General features: G+C 46.4%; 1 protein-coding gene across 8 annotated transcripts in view; it reads right to left on the bottom strand.

Annotated features, from left to right (window-relative positions):
* Positions 1-21,691, bottom strand: part of LOC149358691 (metabotropic glutamate receptor-like) — a 297,659-nt gene that overhangs the window by 91,348 nt on the left and 184,620 nt on the right. For 7 of the 8 annotated variants that reach the window (XR_016288715.1, XM_089570845.1, XM_089570848.1 and 4 more), the window contains exon 3: positions 10,949-11,012. The exons of the other annotated variant lie outside the window; for it this stretch is intronic. The gene's annotated coding sequence lies outside the window, so the exon portion shown is untranslated. The remainder of the gene's footprint in view (positions 1-10,948; positions 11,013-21,691) is intronic. 8 annotated transcript variants of the gene reach the window in all.

The following is a 21,691-nucleotide window of genomic DNA, read 5'->3' as shown; positions in this document are numbered from 1 at the left end:
CAAAAAAGTTTTATTAGACAGTCTATAGAGTGTCTATAGACTTCTGTCTATAAAGTCTACAGACTGTCTATAGACAAAAGTCTACAGGCAATACAAATGCCACAGAGAGTCTATAGCTAATCTATAGATTTATGGCCATACACTTTTAGTATACTTTTGTCTATAGACACTCTATAGATTATGAATGGGCAAAAAGCAATATCTATAGGAAGTCAATACAGTCAATAAGATGTCTATAGACCATTTATATAAGGGAATGCCGCTCTTTGGAACCTGGTGTTTACAATTATGACGAGTTCATTAAGCTTATGGCGGCGCAGTTTTGTCACACTGTAGGCGCCTTGTTTTGTGTCTTTCGGTCAATCTGGGTGTCCGCGTTTCTGAACAATACTAAAGTTAACCTAACGATGAAATGAACGGCGGCGCAAAGCCAATGGCACAAGAAACGGGTAGCATATGCGCAACTCTCCCCACAGGCCGTCATTCTGGTGGCCTAATGAGGTCAACGCTCTTCTATTTGTGCGAACTCAGAAACAAGGAACTGAAGGTTGGGAGTCCGTTCCCCCCCCCCCCCCCCCCTGCCGCCCCCTCGAGATTTGATCCGCCCCCTCGAGATTTGATCGCTGGTGTCGTATAGTACGAAACGTGGTTCACAATTTTATCATTTGTATACATAAAAAGTTTTCAAATTAGACAATGATGGATAGACCTCGGCTCCCGTACATGGTGCGCACGGAGCAAAACATTCAAGAAAACCATTGTTTACACTGCTCGTGTAGTATCGAGACGACGCGATACGGTACGACCCGACCATAAGCTCTTGTCACGACTCTACTTTATCAAGACTCGCAGAGGCAGCGACCGTTCTTCTTTGCAGCGGTGGCCTACGTTGCAAAGAGGAGGCCTTTAACCATCTAAAACCCAATTTCACTCTCCTTCCATTATGCGACAAATATGCCTGTTATATAAAATAAAAACAATACGACTCGCAACAAAAGCACGTCTGTATTTGTAGTTCTCACAGGGCAGTAACACTTTTGTATTTTTTTTAACAGTGAATTTGCAGGTCGGCAGTGACCTGCCGCATTTGGAGCGGAGTTACGAACGTCTCCGAGGAACGCCGCGTTCCGCACGTTTGGACGCCTTAGAGAAAAAAAAATACAACAAAAACAATAGGTGGTGCCTTGTCTCGCGCGCTTTAGAAAGATCCCGCGCCTGGGGCAGGCGCTGTTGCTCCAGCGACGCTTACACAAAGAGACTTATGCGCTTTGGGCGCCATACGAGCGAGGCTATACTGACTTCGGTTTTCCTCGCGAGAAATTCGCATTTAGAAGCGCCGACTCGCTGATTTCAAATTCCGAGTCCGGTCGTCGCCCCACTTTATTCTGCCCCTTCTTTTCCGTGTTTCTTTTCTTCCTTTCTACTTCCTTTACTGCTCCATACTCTCGCGGGACCTTGGGAGCCATTTCATTTTCGACTCGGCTATATGGCACCGGAGCAGAGAAAGCTCGGACGTGACGTATACACAGCGCTCACATTTCCACCACTTGCCTCTTGTTTGCTCGTTCGAGCCTAGAACGAAACTGGAATCAATACAGGCGCGGCGGAGGAGAAATTATGCAAAAAAAAAAAGATAAGTGAGTAGAAACGAGGGAAATCTGGACAGCCGTCTGCTTGCGAAATGCCGGTCGCATGCGCGTCTAGGGACATTTGGGAGGGAAACAGCGCGTGTTCTCATGCCTGCAGTGCGTTTACCGTTGACCCCCGTTCTCACTCGATTTATTTACTGCTCCTGTTTCGCCCTATTCCGCATTTTAATGGAGTTACGGTGCAGTTCTGGACGCGATGTGCATGTCGACGTATACGCTAAAGAAGCCGGAAGCAAAAAAAAAGTGATAACGCTCAGTTTGAACGTACTTGTAGCATGCGAATAGTTTTGCGAGCTTGTGCATTCGATGCTAGGCATGTGCTCTGGGTTGAAAGAGGGGGGAGGGAGGAAGGAACACGCTTTCGCCCCGTGTTCCGTGGCTTTCGTGTTCTGCGTCTTCAATGTTGTTAGCATGCGGGCTGTGTTGCGTGTAGCCTTCGTCGCCGCAAGCAGCGTGGCTGGTTACAGCCAAAGCTTGGCGCAAAATCAGAACCGAATGGTTTTACCGACGTCGCTGCGGACTACAAGCATGGAGCATGGCCACGGTTCGATACTCGTTGTCTTGCTAACGTTCTTTGTCGATGCACTAACGGTTGTATCATTAAGGAAGACAAAGAAAACAAGTCAATGAATAGCTAGTGCAGCATGTGCAATAAATTACTACAGTCGATCCTTCCAGACGAAAGCAAAATGCGACTGAAGGTTTGTCGGAACTATGTCGGAAATACTATGTCGAAAACTATGTCGGAAATAGTTTTTCGTAACAAGCTGCTGATTAGTGAACTTCAAATGTAAATGAGCGCCGCCGCAGTATTGCGAAGACAAGCCTGTACCATGCTGTAATACAAATAAATAGCCCATAAATCGTCATGAGCAAAATGCGTTTCTCTCTGCGGTGGCACAATGAGTGCAGAAAAGGTTCTTTTTCAAGAGCCTTTTTAGAACATGAATGCCCTTAGCGCATCTCTCATGCCCCGCCCACACTTGCGCTATTTTTGTTGGAGATTCCGATGCGCGGCAACATTTCAGCACTCGCGTTTAAAGATGCACTGAAGAGGATTCTGAACATGTCTTTTTGCCGCGGGAACTCGATCCACACATTCCTAGCATTCTTAGAAACAGTGACTTATTGTCCTGTGCGGCCGATTTCCCCAATTAAAACGAATTAACGTCCGGCTCCCGCCTTTTTTTTTTAATTCTGCCTCGTACGGTGGGCGGAGTCGACCAACGCGTGGGGCGCTTTTCACCCAGTCCCATGGAGGCTTTGCTTTAGCTTTATTTTGTTTTTTAGGTTTCCATGAATAAATAGCTTCATTCGCAGCTAATATAGCCGCAAAATAAGCCCGAAGAAATAAAAATACGCGCGGACTATTTGCTACTACGGACTACTACGTATTACTCCGCCGATGGCAGAGCGGCAAGCCGCCACGGGACTGGGTGAAAGGCGCTCCACGCGTTGGTCGACTCCGCCCACCGTACGAGGCAGAATTAAAAAAAAAAGGCGGGAGCCGGAAGTTAATTCGATTTAGTTGGGGAAATCGGCCACACAGGGCAGTAAATCGTAGTTTCTAAGAAAGCTCGGAACGTGCAGATCGAGTTCCCGCGGCAAAAAGACAAGTTCAGATTCCTCTTCAGTGCACCTTTAAGTATGCCATATCCTGCCAAAAAGAGTAAACGGCAATGCCTCGCAAGACAGTTTCAAAAGTCCACCCGCACTTAAATCCCTCCATTTGTACACGTTTTCCGCAGCGAAACGAATACACTTTCCCCAGCCCTAGTCATTGAGGGCACGCAGGGGGTAAAAAGGAAGAAAACTGGAGGGGGCACCCAAGCTCTGCCTTAAGGGTATGGCGTTAATGGGTTAATGCCCACCTATACGGAACTGTCCTTCTCCACTTCACACTTACGGATCACGGGGAGTCCTCATACCGTTCCCGGCGCAGTGGTGCAGCGATTAAGCGATGCGCCAGTGTCCCGGCAAGCGGCTGCTTCAAACACAGCACCGGTGGGGCTTGTGAGACCCAGGCTTATCTTCCCGAGCCACCTCTCTCAGATAATCATTAATGTAACTGCTACTTACCACGGTGGGCATTTTGCCTCACAATCCGGCGGACATGTTGTGATGACGTCACAAGGTTACGCGGCCTTGGTGGCCCACTTGGGTTGCTTCTCTGGGGATGTTCTGCTCACGCTGCCGTCGCCGATGACGACGAGTAGCGCGCGCGCACGCGCACGCACACGCACACGCACACACACACACACACACACACACACACACACACACACACACACACACACACACACACACACACACACACACACACACACACGCACGCACACACGCACACATATATAGGCACTATCGACATCGCTATATTTCCTAAGCATATATGTGTATAACGGGCAACCCCACATCGCGATTGTCGTGAAGGCAATGTGCCGTGCGGTGTCAGAGTACGCTGGAGATCCTGAGTGCTAAATCTGCACCAGAGTCACCATGGAGACGTTACAGTATCACACATACCATACCATACCATACCATACCATACCATACCATACCATACCATACCATACCATACCATACCATACCATACCATACCATACCATACCATATCAAATACCAACCATATCATACCATACCGTACCGCGCCATACCGTACTATATCATACCGTACCGTTCCGCGTCGTGCCGTGTCGTATCGTATCATATCTCATACCTTATATACCATACCATACCATACCATACCATACCATACCATACCATACCATACCATACCATATCAAATACCAACCATATCATACCATACCGTACCGCGCCATACCGTACTATATCATACCGTACCGTTCCGCGTCGTGCCGTGTCGTATCGTATCATATCTCATACCATACCATACCATACCATACCATACCATACCATACCATACCATACCATACCATACCATACCATACCATACCATACCATAAAATATCATATTATACCATATCATATCGTATCATATCATATAATATTACGTAACAAATGAGACCTCACCACGCTGTATATTATTGTATCACACCGTAGAAAACCATACCATACCATGTCATACCATACCATAATGGTTCACCTTACACGGCAGCCATTCGAACTCTCACGCGCACTGTACTTGCGGGCCGCTCCACAGCCTCACGCTGCTAACGAGCCTCCAGGAGAGCGTTCACAGAGGGGGCTAAGCGCACCGCCGCCGCATTTGGCACTTCCGCCGCTGAAAGCTCGGAACGCCCTCGAGCCCATGCGGGCGCCGTTGGAGGCGCGTAATTACGGCGCCTCGGGTGCCGAGAGCGTTCCTCTGCTCCTCGAACACGAATTGGGGCCGCCCGCCGGTCCGCTTATTTTTCCTCGGTTGTTACTTATTCATTACTCGAGTGCTGGCGACCCTGTTCAGAGCTGAGTGGAACGGAGGGAAGAGCGGAAAAGGCGGTAAGAAAAGAAGGACCTCGGCGCCGAGAGTCCACGCGACAGAGGCCAACGCAAGGCTCTAAATCTAGTGTCGCCATGCAAATGAAGCCGACTTTCAGGCTCTCCAGTGGAGGACGTTGTGTGTAGGGAAACCATCGCCTCTTTCCTTCCCTTCTGTCTTTCCAATTGACTCAATCCGGCTCATCGTCGACATTCACTACAAAATTCCTACCCCCCCATTTTGTTTAGTTTGCGTTTTGTAGTTTTTCCCTCCCTTTGCAGTGTCCTGAAACACGGCTCTTCACTCATTTCTCTTCTCCATTGCCATCGCCCTACCTACCTCCCTGCTCCCTCTATCACCCCCTCAACCATAGTCTCCTTTCCTCTCCATCTCTTCCCAGGGACTCTCTACTCCCCTGTCTTTACTCGTTCCGCCTCCCTCTACTCCCCCCCCCCCCCCCTTCTTTCTCTCTCCTCGGTCAATCGATGGGGCCGTGATCGAAAAGCGGTCCGGATAATGCGCTCTATCGATCCGCGACACACCTGGATTGCGATGGCCAACGACGCCACCGGCTGCCTTCGTGCCTTTCCCGCTTTGGCGTCCGCCCCTCCCGTGAGCCCCCTCCTCCTCCCCCCATTTTTTCCTTTCTTCCCTCACCCCCTCCATCTCCTCTCGTCTCGCTGGATCGTGGCACGTATGTGCACCGGCACTCAGCTCAAAACGACCTCGTTGTCACCGCTTCCCAAAAACGATACTTGTTGCCATGCTTGGAGTGGAAGCCCGCGCGGCTGCTCGAAAAGAAACACAGGAAGGAATACGCTATATCACTCTCAAAGGTCTGATATTCATTTCCAGCATTTTTGGTTTAGTGCGCTGAAACCAGGGAGCGCAATACTTGCTTAAGAATTTAGATCGCTGAACAGGGAGCTGCATGGGATCGTTGCAAAGAAGTAGCTGCCGCAAAACTTCCGCAAAAGAGGAGGCTCATCTTTAAACCTCAGAAGAAAGAATGATATTGATCAAATGTAAAAAAAAAATATCACCTCGCAAGAAAACGGCCTTGTATGCTCACTTTAATGGTTCAGTGCTAGATTCGAGCACATTGGAGAAAAAAAAAATCTAAACTGGCCTGCTTATTTTTCATGAGTAATGTAATTTACAACATGATATTCATTATGTAAAATAAATATATGCGAAAACAATGAAAATGTACTCTTTCTTATGAATACAATTCCATTAAGAAATGCAGGCGCTCTTTTCAGAATCAGTGACGCCTTCTCCTCAGCCCGATATTCGGACGTCTGTCCGAAAGGCGCACAGATGTAGTGACACGGAAATTTCTAAATTACAAAATGGCTGAAGGCAACGGTAGGACGTGATTCGTTGCCACAGTAATCCATATTATTACCTGCGAACAAAAAAAATCAAAAGTAAATAGCATGAAAGAGGGACGACCCAAAGCCTAGTAATCTTAATAAGGTTGCGATCTCTCTGCCCATTGAAACTCCGGGATCATGTCCTTTGGTGAAAAAAAAAAAAAAAAAAATTTGGCTTTGTAGCGATTCTGAATGTCTCTCACATAATGAAGTGATCAGGAAATGAGTTTGTCCCTCCGCCATGAAAATGGATTGATGGCCTTCACGCAATTTTGACGGGGTGTACCATTTACAATAGAACACCGGAAGTGTAGGTTTATCCATGTAAGGGCAGCGAAACAAACAGCATTTTTGCCCGAGTGGTTTGGAGAAGAATTTTGGGGCAGTATAATGGCAGAATTTTTAAGATTCCGCAGCGCTCTCGTGAGCTGGAAGCAATATTAAGAACGAACTAATGGGGTCTTGATTTAAATTGTGTCAGAATTTTGTTCAACATGCTGCCACCATGAAGATGTTGTATTTATTCTGCCATCCTCATCTGAATCACCTGAAGTCAAGTCCCGTTAAGATCGGCTGATATTGTTTTACCTATCGTTAGATAACGACGTGCACACATATTCGAATTCCGCATTGTTTGCGTTCACATACTGCGTATACGTTCTTTGTGGAGTGCTGCTTACATAAACGGTTTCTCCAGCACCGTTTATGAGCTTTATTCTCACGCGTTTAGACTCATGCATATATCCACTGAACAGGTTCTTGGGCCCTGTTTACTGGCTATAATATTTTCAGTTCAATCGATTTATTAAAAAAAGTTTATTAGAAGGCATTTGCCATACTGGGCTGCTTTTTCACGGTGCAAACTGATTTTGCCATCTTAATCACTTGCGTAGTAAAATCTTGTTGAAACGATCATTTTATTTGCTTCAAAGTTATCTATAGCAAACGATCCGCGGTTCAATCCACAACTACAGGGAAACCAAGAAAAAAATTCAAGGTCTATCACGCACCCTCCGACCCCCCTCCAAGCCTTTCCGAGACAACCAACGACGAGCAGACATCCCGAAGCCAGGGCTCCGCATCTTCTTTATAATATAACTAAAATAATTCAATACCCAGCCACTCCAGAAATCTATACATTCACCGATAAAGATTTTTCTTAACTGTTTTCTTTGAGTCCCATCACGCTTAACTGGTTTCTCTTCTTCCCCACTTTCTATCTTCTCTTCTCTTTCTCTTTCCATCTTCCTTTTCGTAGTCTTGTATACAGTGCACGCTTAGAAAGATTTGGCTGGTTTTATTTCAGGAGAACTTCGGCCAACAATTTGTGTTGAGCTCGGATAGAAAACTTCGGATCTGACGTACGCCAGAAAGAGGAAATGAACTGTTAAGCGCTCCATTAAAATGCGAGCATTCTATGTGCGCAAACTAATCAGCCACTCTATTCTGCCTCAGTAACTCGCCTGACTCAGCGTATGCCACACTGCCTCTGCTGACGATGCTATTCCGCTTCACAGGCGACGTGCTTCCAGCTTGGCCGCAGGCGCAGAGGCGCAAGGAGAACGGACTAACTTGAGTTTCAGTGCGAGTGGTCCTCACGTGGGTAACGAGGCGAACGGCGACACGTGCTGAGGCAGGCGGCACTTCGCTCAGGGCTCAGCGCAAGAAAGCGTGCATTGCGACACTGCGGGCGATCAAACGACAGATGTCACGTAGCTCGGTTGTGCGTACGGGAAACTGCCACTCCGAGCGGAAATAATACAACTCGAAAGCGGACCCGGCTCGAATCGCGTGTAGTGTTGCCCAACGGGCAAGCAGGCCTAAGAAAGAGGCCGCGAGGAGGACGCGTGGAATTTTTTTTTGTCTACGTTCGAGGTGCAGAGTCAGTGTATGCACTGTCGATCGAACCCACCGCCGCCGCTGCGGAGAGTGCATAAAGGCACAAGAGGACAGAAAAAGTCGAGGTAGGCCTGGGTTGTCAATATATGTGTGGCCGTTCTCGTATGTCAATTTCCGAGAAGGATTAAACCGTGACCCGTACTTTAGAACGTATGGCTCCCGTGAAAGTGTGGCCGCTTGCTGACCACTGCATGCGTAATAACTTGACCGTAGTAACCAGTTTAGTTACAGCGCAGAATGCATTTTGAAACTAAGTGTGCACTCCGCAGACTCTTTAGAGCCAATTTTTTTAATACTTTTTGTAAAAGAACAGGATGAGGAAGAGTGGGAGAAGGCGGAGAAGAAGTTGTCCAAGGACCTAGCCTTGGACAACATCTTTCTTTTTTTTAATCGTGGTCTGGATGCATGGTTGTTTGGTGTGCCTGACTAAAAGTAATTGGTCTCGTGAAGTTGTGGCTTGAGTCAGCCACATAGGTCCTAAGCAAGGAGACTACTTAAATTTCGGAAATTTTGTCCAAAGTAATTAAAACAAGGAAATGATGCTTTACGGGCCAAGTTTACATCGTATCAATGAGATGCACCACCGCGCAGGGCTCTAAATGTTTTCCCAATAGACCCTTTACAAAAGTTAGCGCCAACTAGTGAGAAAAACATGATCAGCGCACGGCGGCCATGTTTGGTTCAGTCCGTCCGCGCCGCCCGGATAGCCCGGAGTACTCGGAGGACAGTTCACTGTACCCGGGGAGTACGCGCCAACGTGAGCCCTCGTGGAACTCACGCACAGCGAGCTTCATTGGAATTCCCGCAAGTTATTGCGTCATTTGTTGGCATCACAACAGTCGGTGCTAGCACCAAGCTCCATTCGGAATGCCAGCATGTTGCTGCGTGCCTTTCTGCAGCCAGCGCAGCGTCGTAGACGCGCACGGAAACAAGGTGTGTATACGACCGTTCGTTTGCATTCTTGATCGGCTTTACAAGTGTCACTTGCAGCATGTCAGGCATTACGGCATGTACCTCTGACTGGGAGATAGCTCATAGAACGCGATCGCGATCACCTGAAACAGCGAGGTTGTTTTGCGTGCAATGGAGCCTTGTGAACTTCACGAAAGCTTGTGCTGAGATGGAAAATGACACTGGAGAAGGAGCAATACATGTGTAACGAACGCTAAAGCTCGAATATATCCGTTGGAGCCTTTTGTACGTGGATTGTATTCGCCATTCTCTATTTGACTTATTACAAGGGCATGATTACCGAAGCTAGTTTTCAAACCATTGTGTGAAATGGCCGTGCGTTGTGCAGATGGTAAAATGGTTGCCTAGGGCGCCCCAGCTGCCTGTTTCACGCTACAAAAGCGCCTGCCAAAGCCGCGGCGTCCTGTAAAGCAGGAAAAGATGAGGCATCACACGTGTAGCGTCATGCTCACATCCAGCCCGTTTCAAAAGATGTTATGGCCTGATGACGCGTGCGAAGTCCGGTACGCGTCCAGAGCGCGCAGCTCAGGTTTGTAGTCTGTGCCTATGAATACTTGCCAGCGCGATCCACAAAATAACGAAGCTTGCGTTTCACTCTAGTGGGTTTTCTCGAATCCCATGATGGTTTCTTAGTTGACAGCCACCCGAAAAGTCAGTTGGTTTTGTAAAGATGACGATTTCTTGTTTATTTCCTCTTTTAGTAGACATTTCAAGCTTTAACCTCATATGCAACAGCTGAAATGGGCGGCCTCGGGAAAAGGGAACTGTGCTGAAATGATAAGGACTTTTAAAAATCATCTATCACCGCGCCATGCCTGCTTCGCGCAAGAGTTCGTCTGATCAGATTTTGCAGTATTGCTATAAAGTATAGCATCCACAGCTATAATGTGGTGCTTGTTGACAAAACCTGTTTATTATTTGTGCAGGTCTCCTTCCATGGTTTCCCAAGCAACCCGGCTTTGAGAAAGAAGTGGATTATTGCAATACGCAGAGATGTGGGGAAATACTTCACTATAACGCATCACACCACGCCTCGGCTCTCAAAATATGCCTCTAGCCGTCGCTGGCAGAAACCGTCAGGGACAAAAGAGAGGTCCCTAGACCAGGAAAGGACTTCGCTTGACATTGAAAATCCGTTCCACGCACAATACACTTGGTGGCAACGTTACAAGCACGGACACAACGGCGGGCACTGACGGACGGACACGGAGCGGACGGAAGAAGCGATCCAAAGATGGCTGCCACCGCGGGGTCAGGCGAGGTCAGCGTGCCTGTCACTGTTGCCAGACCTACTTTTGTAAACCCTCTATTATTGTTTCATTGACATGTACGGAAATATGACTGCACGAAACATTTGGCCGTTGCAGCGGGGATTCAAACTTGCGCTCTTGATCCCGACAGGAGAAGGCCTATATAGAAACGAGGCAATTTTATGTGTCTTATTTCTAGCTGACCTAGATTTTGTACTTAGAATGATATCAAAGACTGGGCAGCATACGAGTCTAACTTAAAATATTCGTAATCATTATTTCACGATGACGTATCATTCTGCCAATTCACTCTAGAAACTCTGAACTTTATTGCTTCCGGTTTAGAGGCGTTGAAGAATGACTCACAAGCCTTCGAGAATGCAGCCTCCGAATGGCTAGATGAGACATGAAGGCAGTCTGGTGGTTAAACCTGCAACAGAGAAAAGAAAAGAGAACGATTTAGTTTAAAGGCGCGGCAACCAAGTATTTATAGATTGGCTGACGTATATAAGTCGAGTGAATGGCGAAGCGGTGTGTTCGATCACGTCTTCCAGCGTTTGTCAAAATGAGGCCACTCATCGCCATTTTCGATGAAACTTGAAGAAGTTTCATCGAAAAAAAAAAGAAAAGAAAGTTTAAGAAAGTTAGACGCTGAGAAGGGCAGTTCTCTTCGCAAGAGTTAAAAACTTCAGGAGCGCCACATGAGTTCCACAGCCACTCCTGACATCAGCTCGAGTTGTGTGAAAAGTGGTCTCTTTACTTTTGTTTCCGACTGTACAGTATGCACCAAAGATAACACAACAGCAGCACTCCAGAGAGTGCAACGCACCCGTGTTGTACGCAGTGCTGTGCACGACTTAACCTTTCTCATCTTCCCTATTTCGTCATACGTAAAACGACCGCCAAAGGCGCACACCCAACGCAGAATTACCTTCGCACTAGCGGTGCCACCAGCGCTGAAAACAGCAGCGAAACATGGTGTTATGTTTACAAGACTTTGAAGAATGCATCTGGGTTTCTACCCGCGAGTGACAAAAGTTAACCCTAATCGCACGATCCTCAATAATTTTAAATTTAATTTCAACATGCGATTCTACTCACATTCTTTGCACACGAATGTGAAAAGACAAAAGCTGATCATATCGCAGCACGTGTGAAGAGATGTGCTGGCGAAATAAAAGACGAAGAAAAGCGCCAATGAAGAATCTGGACATAGATGGCATCCGAAATCGGCTCACATATAAAGAAAAAGCAGCATCCGCGGACATGACGCATCTACACAGAGCAAACAGCCATTCATCAAAGTTGCCCGCCAAGCAGCACGCCTACCCCTATCACATCAACGCTACGTTATTACACTACCCAGAAAGTTCCCCAAGCGGTGGCCGCGTGAGAAACATTGGTGCAAGGGGAAAAAAAATGTGCTGGCGCAAAAGCAGTGAGAGGTGCAAGAAAGGACGTCGAGAAAGAATCGTGTTGTGAGTACGCGGCCTTCAACAAATCCCACTCGCGAGAGCGACGAGCTGCCTACTGTGTGGGCCCGCGAGGGAACTGAAGGACCGCCCGGGGGCCAAGATGCCAGCGAGTGTTGAATGCCAGGGGCTGCACCTGGTGCCCGAATGCCCGGCTCGGTGAAAGGATGCGCCGGCCTCTATAGATGTGCGCGTCCTCTCTCGTGAAAGCGGCCTCCTCTTTTTTGTGTCCGGACTGCCGCCGTGGTGCCGGGTGCAAAGTGCGCTCCGCCAATGTCCTCCCCCCTCCTCTTTACTCCTCCGATGCGCTCCGCCAATGCCCTCCCTCCCGCTCCCCCCTCCCTACACTTCTCCGAAATGGAGGTAGTGAGCCGAATCGGAAACGACGTAGATGTTTGTCGAGATTGCGATTCGAAAAGCAAGCTGTTGACAGAGGGGAGACAGGGAGATGCCGAATCGGGACCGCTTGCAAAACGCAACAGATTGGCAACGCGTCATTGCATTTCATTAGTTGTTACCGCGAGAAGGTTCCTGCGGAGCGAAGGAAGGACAGGAGCAGAGAGAAAGTGAGAGCAGCAAAGAAGCAAATTTGGGAATAAAAGGTCGACGTTCCCACAAAAGGGACGAACATGTTTGTGCAGCGTGTCATTGGCTTTTTCCTTTCTTTGAACTTTGGGTTTAAGCCAATCCCCTTTAAAAGTCACGCATATTAGCAATCGCCGCCGTACGTCATCTTTGAATCCCCCTCCCTCTTTCTGTCCTTCTGTGTGTGTTGACTCTTCTGATTCGTGGGCCGACTAAGCATAAAACTCGGCACGGTTCAAACAGTCTACTCTACACCTTGGTGAAAAATTTGAACTTCACAAACACAGCGCGTCCAGTTCAGCTTAAGCGTTAAAATCACCGGTAAGAAAAGCAATTCAATCACTCGTAGACGAAGTACGTTTCCTGACAAAATGAAAGCAGCAGCGTCACAAACGCTCGTGGTGCACTCTAAACACAAATGCGGGAATAAAAAGAGAGTACGCCGTCCTCTGGTGCACTACCTCTTATAAAAGAGAGTGCGCTAGAGGACAACTTACTCTATTTTTTTTTTCCTTTTCTGTTTAGAGTATGTGCCACTGCACGAAGTCCTCTCGAAGGTCCCTTTTCATGTGCTGGAAAGCTTGCCCGTGGACGAGCTGCTTTCTCGCTCAGAGAACGGGGCTGAAAGGAGAAAGATCGACACCGTTGATAGGCTAAAACGGGAGAGGCTGAACAGACACTGAGTAAGCGGTGAAGGGAGGAAGATAGCAAGTTGTCACGGGTAGCAAAGCAGATGCTCCAGCGAATGGGGAAGAGCAGAGAGGATCGAGATCAATTCGCCTCCTTTTTGTTTTTTCCGCTTTCAATCTCCCCTTCTTTTTTCCCCGTGTTCGCTCGTCTCCGCTGCGGCCGGGTGACACATGTCGGAAACAGGGATACGCGGTAATCAGCGCGGACAACCTCGCACCAGAGAGTAGGGGGGACCGTGCCCTACCATAAAGAGAGGCGTTCCCCTCGTTCTTCTACGGTGAAACGCCAGCGCTTTTGGCGTAAGTATACACTGACACCGTGCTCCTCCAGCTATACGAAGAACCCCTCTGGCTTGCCCCATCTCCCCTCCTTTCGGTTCGTTTTGTTTCAAGCTTGTTTGTTTGCTTGTCTGTCGGTCTGTCTTGGCCCATGTTGAGCTGTGTCGTAAAGAGCCGTCTTCGCACAGCCAGCTTCGCGGCACAGCAACCAATGGGTGCTAACAAACGCACAAAAAAGGAAAAGACGAGGAGGGAGCGAGTATGGCATCCGGTCTCTTTCCGCCTAGCTGTGCGCCTGACGACGAGGCGATCGCTCGCACACAACACGCCGTCTGTTGGCCAGAGAGAAATGATTCCTCACGCAGACCCGCACACGGACACACATACACAAATGCACACGGTGGGGAAACTGGTCGTTAGTATTGCCGCAATCCCTTTGGATCTTCATATTCTTCATCTTACTGCCGGACTTCCACTCGTTTTCGTCACCGACGTGTTCTCGTCGGGTACTCTTTTTTTTCCTTGTTCGCTTCTTTTGTCTCTCGTAGTCGGGGAGACCCGGAGACACGGTCTGGCCCCTCGCGCACGAGTCGACTTCGCTGCCTGACGCGGTGGGACGGAACCACTCTGAATGCCCGGACGCTCCTAATGCGGGTCCCCCCTCCCTGGCTCACTCGGGGCAGCACGCCTCGCCACATGGGCTGGGACACATGCTATGGCGGATGGCTGTGGCCGACACCGCCTCCATTCGTCCTTTATACACTGCCACACTACCGGCGTCTCTCGACCAGCTTTTTATACTGACCTGTTCCCAGAATCCAATGTCTTGTTCTTTTCTCGACTTCTTTTTTTTGTCGCTGAAAGGCCAGGAAGAAAACATCCTTTGCTTGGTTTTTCCAGAGGCAAGCATATCTTTCAGGTCAGCAGCTGGTATATTTCTGTATCCCGTTGCATTTCTTGTCGCGTACGTGCTTGTAACGCAAATCTGCTGTCGGAGTCTAGTGGCGGCGTCGTGTGGTGAAGGGCAAAGAAACGATAGTTACCGAGAAATTTGAAATGGTCCCCCCCCCCGCCCCTCCATATATTAGGTATACCGAACCTTGCTCGTTACTTCGTAATTTTCAATTGTAGCACACCAAACAGATCACAAAAAAAAAAACGAAGAAAAATGCCTTTGTCCACGTAGAGACTGCTATATCTCAATAAAATGCTATTTTAACAGGCCAGATTTACACCTGCGCTATTTTACCTGCCGTTGCGGATGGCTGCCAACCACATTAGCTCGCTTAGCGAGGCTGGAAGTTTGAAGTCACGGGCGCATTCACATTTCGCCGCCATAAGAACGTCACCCGTAGTCGACTCGATGAGAGTCCGCGCCCAGCACTGGAATGCCATAGCCGCTCAGTCATTTCGGAGGCTGATGACGCGGAAAAAGTAGGTAAACACTTATATACCCCAGAAAGCTTTCATCGAGGCCTCCTTTAGACATGCACTGTTTTTCTTCGAAGCACTTACAGAGATTGTGCTTATCATGGATGCCATCAAAAAGAAAGATGACATAAAATATCAGAGTAATAACCAGCACAAAGACAATGGGACCGAGAGAAATTACGTACGTTGCACCGCGGCCCAAGGGCTTTATTCAATTACTTCTCGTAGCTACCCCTGCGGTCATTTTTCATCACTGTGTTCGAGGATGTCGTCGCGGAGGCAAAGAATACAAAGCACCACGAATTGTGACACGTCATTTTTAATCGCAGCCCGTATTATTACCAGTGTGCCGCTAAGAGAAGTGCGCTTTTTGATCCCACACACAGGCAATAAATACAGAAAAAGATTTTTTTTTTACATTATCGCGCGGTTATATATTAGACCAGAAGTGCAAACAAGAAAAGAAGAAAGAATAGAAAAGGAAAAAAAGTACAACTTGTCTCAGCGCAGTGGCTATAATGGCTATCGACAGCGAATCCTTTCTTATTGCTTCCTCAGTATCAGGACTTACAAGAAATACAACAGCCTCTCTTGGAAGTGTGTTCTGTTAATGCCTAGTTTTCACAGTAGTTGCGGAAAGGGGACATTATGTTGCGCGCGTTGTGTGCGAAGTTTTAAAAAGAAAAGAAACCCTCTAGATAAGAAAAAAACTCTGGGAAGGGTAGCGAAGGGAAAGGGGTATTCAATGCGAGGTGCTATTATAAAGCATCGTTCTTTCAACCTTCACTTTTAAACGATTTGCGTGTCTGATCCTGCTCGAGGTAATATTCATGAATGTCAACCTGTGACCTTTAATTAATCCACAGTGGAGTTTCACTGAAACAAAGATAGTAAGGCTTTTTTTATTTTCTTCTTTAATTTTCCTTGTAGGAACCCCAGGCCTTTTCTTCAAAGCCAGTTTTCTAAGCCGTTTGAAAGGGGACGTTTAAAAAGGTACTCCAGAGGTCGAGTGGACGATTAAAAATGTGAAAGATGAGCGAAGCAATCATAAAAGATTGATGAACTTATAGGAAAATTAAGTAAAAGTTCCCTTTTAACTATCGCGGAAAAAACACGATGAAGAACACTTGAATAAGGTGCTCCATGAATTAGGAGATAGAGGCTCTTTCTCTTCGCGAGCAGTCTACTTAAGAAAAAGAAGTTGAAGTTGAAGAGAGTAAATAGTCACCCTTTTCGCAGAGGGCGAGTTGTATTCGAAGACGCTGCTCGATACTGGCAACTGCCAGTAATTTCATTTTAAACAGAAGACATTCAGTTTTGAGCTTACTACCATTCTATACAAACCTGTCATGCAGCGCAAATATGCATGTTTACAAGTATTCTGCACTCGATGACAGTGCTTGTAGTTATAGATAGATAGATCTTTATTTCAGACAACAAGGTCTCGGATACAGGGGAAAAAGGCAGATGCACTCTGCCTGACGGGGCCCAAGCACCCGACACAATGCTCAGGACAAGCGGCAAAAGAAGCAAGAACTTCATACATTACAAAAAAACACACATAATTATACAAGGTAAAACTAGGAGGAAGGTGCATACTTTTGCAATGACATAATTATAAAGTAAATATTTACAAGGCACATCACAATAAGAAAAACACGAGAATTCACAGAGTTGATGGAAAAACAGGGACATCAAGAATTTCTGCGTGAACAACCCTTTAATCATTCGGACGAGAAAGGACGTAAGCTTTAGCATTTCTGTCGAAAGACTTTTGGGAAACAGATTTCTGAATAATTTCTATGGCCTGTGTATGTTTATTTAGAAAATTGGGAATTAAATATGACAAGGCCTACTGGCAAGGTTTTACGTCGTTAGCCTAGACGTACATTCAGTGTTACGAGAAAGACTGAACTTAAGGACATGCGACAAAATCATATGCAACTACATCATATTGGACAGCATTGTAACCTAACCAGGCAAATGATTTTGCCCAGCTTTAGCTAACCAGGCAAAACCATGCAGCTTCAAAAGTAACTCTCGAAGATGTAGTTTCCGAGTTTCCTGCGCTCGGAAAAAAAAAAAGAGAGAGAAATCCAAAACTTCGCTGGCAGAAGCACGAGTTCGTAATCTTCCCGCCGTACGCAGCTATTTTACAGGCCGTCAACATCATGTGTCGAAAATTTACATCTTGGGTTACTCTGCGGTTGTCTTCACAAGGCACAAAAATGTTCCAAACAAAACATCCCTTTGTCGTAAAACATCATTTGTTAGTGATTAGGACATTGTGTAAATTTTAATTTGAAATATTTTTCATATATGTGATAGTTTTAGAGAATAGTAATTTATTTTACCTAATTAAGCAACTTAAACCACGAAGCAAGACTTTTGGCTGTAGTTCGTTGCCAGCTATTGGCGAACATTTTTGTCTGTTCTTTCTCGGTTAGCTTACTTGAAAACAGAGCTGAAATAAGCCGTAATTTCTTTCACTACCGCGGTGCTCCTTGTTCTGCGCAACCGCTAACACCGCGTGTTATTCCGACAACATGTACGAGTCTTTTATTTTTTTATTTTCAGGTTTCGCCCTCGTACGTTCGAATACCATGAACATTTAGTATGCAAACCCGCAAACAGCCAGAAAATCAGGATCCTAAAACGTGAGCTTTGACATTTTTTTCTAACTGTAATAGGAGACAGACTTTGGCTCTTATATACATAGTGATCAATTTGAAGAAGGGACCAGACGCCTTGCGAATGAGCTACTATATATGTGGTCGCTCGCCACAGTTTGCCTGTCGAAGGTATTTATTCTGGGATATGCAATGTTACACCCCTTGAGCGCCCAAAACTGCTGCTCGTCACCTCGCATGTTTCTCTACATCGGAAATTGATTATCTCCAGACTGCCTCGGCAGCCGATGCTTTGCATGCAGTTACGTTGATGTCCGTTAAAGTCAATTTAACCGTTCATTTTGTTCAATTCTATTTACCGAGGATAACTCCATCCAGTTACTGTACTCAGCAAAAATTGATTATCTGGCTTTGCATGTTGAAATTTGTATGGCAGCAAAAGAATCGTTAATCGGAGAGGAAATTGAAATTGAAATTGAAATTGAAAATTTATTTCTCCACACACATTACAGTGGAAAAAAATTTAAAAGACTTCCCGTGAGTCGATTGAAAGTCGTGAGGTCCTCACCGAAAGAGGACGGGTTGCCCCAGCTTTGAAATGAAGAGTGGTGTGGCATAGCCTCTGAGATCCGCACCCGTAAATCGGCGATGGCGAATTCATTTTAGTTGCGAAATTGGCCAGCGATGGAGACACCTGTATTTATTTTTTTTTGTCTTTCATATCTAATAAAAGCTTCTTTTTTGGTTACAGCGCTCTATTTTTAATTAGAACGCTGTACTCTATTGATACCGGCTTACTTATTTGTCGTCAGTTTCTCTTTAAAATAAAAATAATGGTATATGTGCCCACAAAAGTTTTCGAAGCACTGAAATCACGAAAAAAAAGTTAATTTCCTCGTTGACTAAAAAAGCGCAGCCAAGCATTGAGGACTCTGTTGCGCAGGTCACACAGATAGTTAGAAAGCATACCCTCCAGTTTGTGGAATCTCGATTAGGATGCTACCCAGCCTAATTGTGTTTCGTAATTTACGTGTTACGAAAACTTTTGCGGGCACCTGTACTTCAAGCAAGTTGTTTGTTGATTTCTCGGTTTCACAATAACTTTTTGTTCCAACAATTTAGCCACTGCTATCTTAAAATTCAAGACAGGCCTTTTCGTTCGCCAGCTTTTCACGTGAGAGTAAACATAGTATTTTGGTGAAAATGTTACGCTTGATAACTTACGTGCTCTTGATTTAGATTTTTTTGTCTATTGTTTGCCTTTTGCAATGTTTGATTTAAGTAGTTTGGAGGAAACCATAATGTCATTACTTTACGGGGCTAAAAAATATTTCAGAGCCCCTTGAATTTCACAGTGGAAACTAAGATGCCTAAAAAAATGAAATGCACAATGTTAGGTACACTCTTTTGTTGCTAATCAGTTATCTTACAGCGATAAAAGAATTGCACTAATATTTTCCCAATGAACAACACCACAAATAAAAAACAGAAAACAATCCCCATATGCTCTTTGGTTTCGGTGACCGCTGGCTTCCTTCAAGTGTGCTAAGAGGAAAGTGCTAACAGGAACTTGTTCATAATGATGAATGGTGTTTTTTTGTTTTTATAAGGAAATGCGTGCTGATAATTTCAAACGCTCTTCACTCATCGAAGGTGAAACCTAATGCATTTGGTGATGCATCAGCGCTTAACAGCATAAAAGAGAATGCATGATAGGACATGCATTACCCGAAAACCGGTCGTGCTCGCATTCACCTTCACATTACTGTTCCGCACAAACAAAATATTACTGGGTCGCTTTTAAGTACATGTTCTAGGTCCACCTCGCAAGTCGAATGTTAATGCCTTAACTAAACGATCCTAAGAAATGACTCAATATCATTAAACTGTTTTCACGCTAGATACTTTGTTACAAGAAAATCAATGCGATGGAAGGCATACTTGCAAAAAAATAAGGAAAAATCTCAGTTTTAGGCTGAAAACGCTACTGTAAGACCACCCTACATGACAACGAGGTGATTTCATTCTTCTGCGCCTAGCGCAATCTAACCGCGCTGTGTGCGTGAATGTTGCGACATCTGCAAATGCAGAGGCCACTGCTCACGTGAAAGTGACCTCGGCCGTACGCAGTGCAGCAGCCAAATCTACAGTCTGACTTGCTGCTTATCTCGAAAACGGTGGCGCATGTGCAACACGAATGATTGCCAAGAAGCTGAGCATCGTTGAGCAAGAACGGCCATTCGCTTGTACTTGCTCACTACAGCAAAGAAGGCATGCAGAATAACTGCATACCGAAGTTCCGCAATATCAGGAGTAAGCATTGCGTTCATTGTGACGTCTTTTAACTCGCCTAAATGACTCCCAAGACATCTTTGTCGATGTACTGCTGCATTTATTTCAATCGCTAGCCATCAATCGTGGCTTCCGTTGCGCCACTGAAACAAAAAAGCCCCCGATGGGCTTTCTTACACGAGAGCAGTGGGGTCCCGCCTCTTCTTTCGTTCAAGATTCACGGCGTACGTTTGCGATGACAAGAAGAAGATAAGATAAAAAAAGACGAACGATATGGGCAGATAGACGACCGACCATTGGGGCAATGCTCTCAGCGTGTCCCTGTAGCGACTAGCATGCAAACAGTGAAGAAGGAATAATGATGAGGCAATGAAGCCGCACCCGATGAAGCGTGTTTGAGAATACTTTCAGGATCCGCCTGCTCCCCCTGCCACTTGCTCCATATTTTTGTTGCGTGGCGCGATCTGCAGATCTTAAAAGATCAGACTTACCAAAAATCAAAACGAAAATTCTGATTTTAATGTGAACGGTCCTGCAGCACATTCCTTCAGCGATCCTGCAGCGCAGCGCACAGATTAGAATACACTTCTCTGTTAGTTCAGCGAAGAAACGAGTGCAAGCTGCCACTGAAGACGCGTTAATTTTGCATTAAAAGGGCGTGATGCGCAGTTCAACGTTTTAAGGTGCAATCGAAAACATGACTTGGACGCAATAGCGCATGTTGGCACCTTAGAACAAAAACTGCGTAACTAAATTCTCAGGTTTAAATTCACACGCGTGAGTAGCTTAGAACTTCACGGATGTTTTTGCAATGATGCAGAAACAAAATAATCTGCGCTTGAAGAGAGAATTTTTAATGCAAACAACTCACGTCAACAGAGTGGACAGGTAGTAATCTGTGTTGCTTATGTTAATTTGTAATTTCCAGTGTACGTGCATTGTGCTTACCTTCAGCAAAGCCATCAAAGCGATGCCTGTATTCAGTAGACAAATAACAAACAAACAATTATCTTTCCGTTGCGACCTTACTCTGGATCGCATCCCATCCCCGCCCCCTGGTGTACACTGCACTCCCAGGATCTCCCCCCTCCTCCCCGCCCCTTCACCCCCACTCCCATGAGTGCAAATCACTCCCAGACTCAAACTGCACAATCCCATCTGCGCACTGCCCTCCCAAGGACCCAATCCGAAGAGTGCGAATTACTCCTAGGACACAAAGTCCACTCTCAATTCTGTACTCCGAAGACCCACCCCCTCATGCGAATGTGTACACACACTCTCAGGTTTACATCTCCCGCACCGATGTGCGCACTACGCTTCTAGGACCCAATCGCACATCCATGTGTGCACTTTACTCCTAGGAGCCAACCGCCCAACACTGCGTGTGCATTTCGCTGTGAGGGCCAAGCACTCTGCCGCACGATGTACACTGTACTCACTCCCAGTACCCAATACCCTGCAACCAAGTGTGCACTCCTCCCAGGACCCCCTTGATATGAGCACGACGTTCCAGGGACTCAATAAAGTCCCCTGGTGCGAACTTCACTCCTAGGACGTCCATATATGAACTTCACTTTTAGGACCCGATCTACCCGCCCCCATGTGTGTACAAAAGTCTCAGGACCACCCGGACCCTATATGGTGACGGACGGAACATTCGTGACAGCGCCAACTTCCCGGTTCATATTTTCATTAGGGAAGGCCTCCTTGCAAGCACCGTCAGCAGGCGAC

Source organism: Amblyomma mixtum, chromosome 2 (genome assembly GCF_055824585.1).
Source record: "Amblyomma mixtum isolate Tamu chromosome 2, ASM5582458v1, whole genome shotgun sequence".
Taxonomy (NCBI): Eukaryota; Metazoa; Arthropoda; class Arachnida; order Ixodida; family Ixodidae; genus Amblyomma; species Amblyomma mixtum.
Note: the sequence above shows the minus strand (reverse complement) of the source record. Positions and strands in the feature narration are given on the sequence as shown.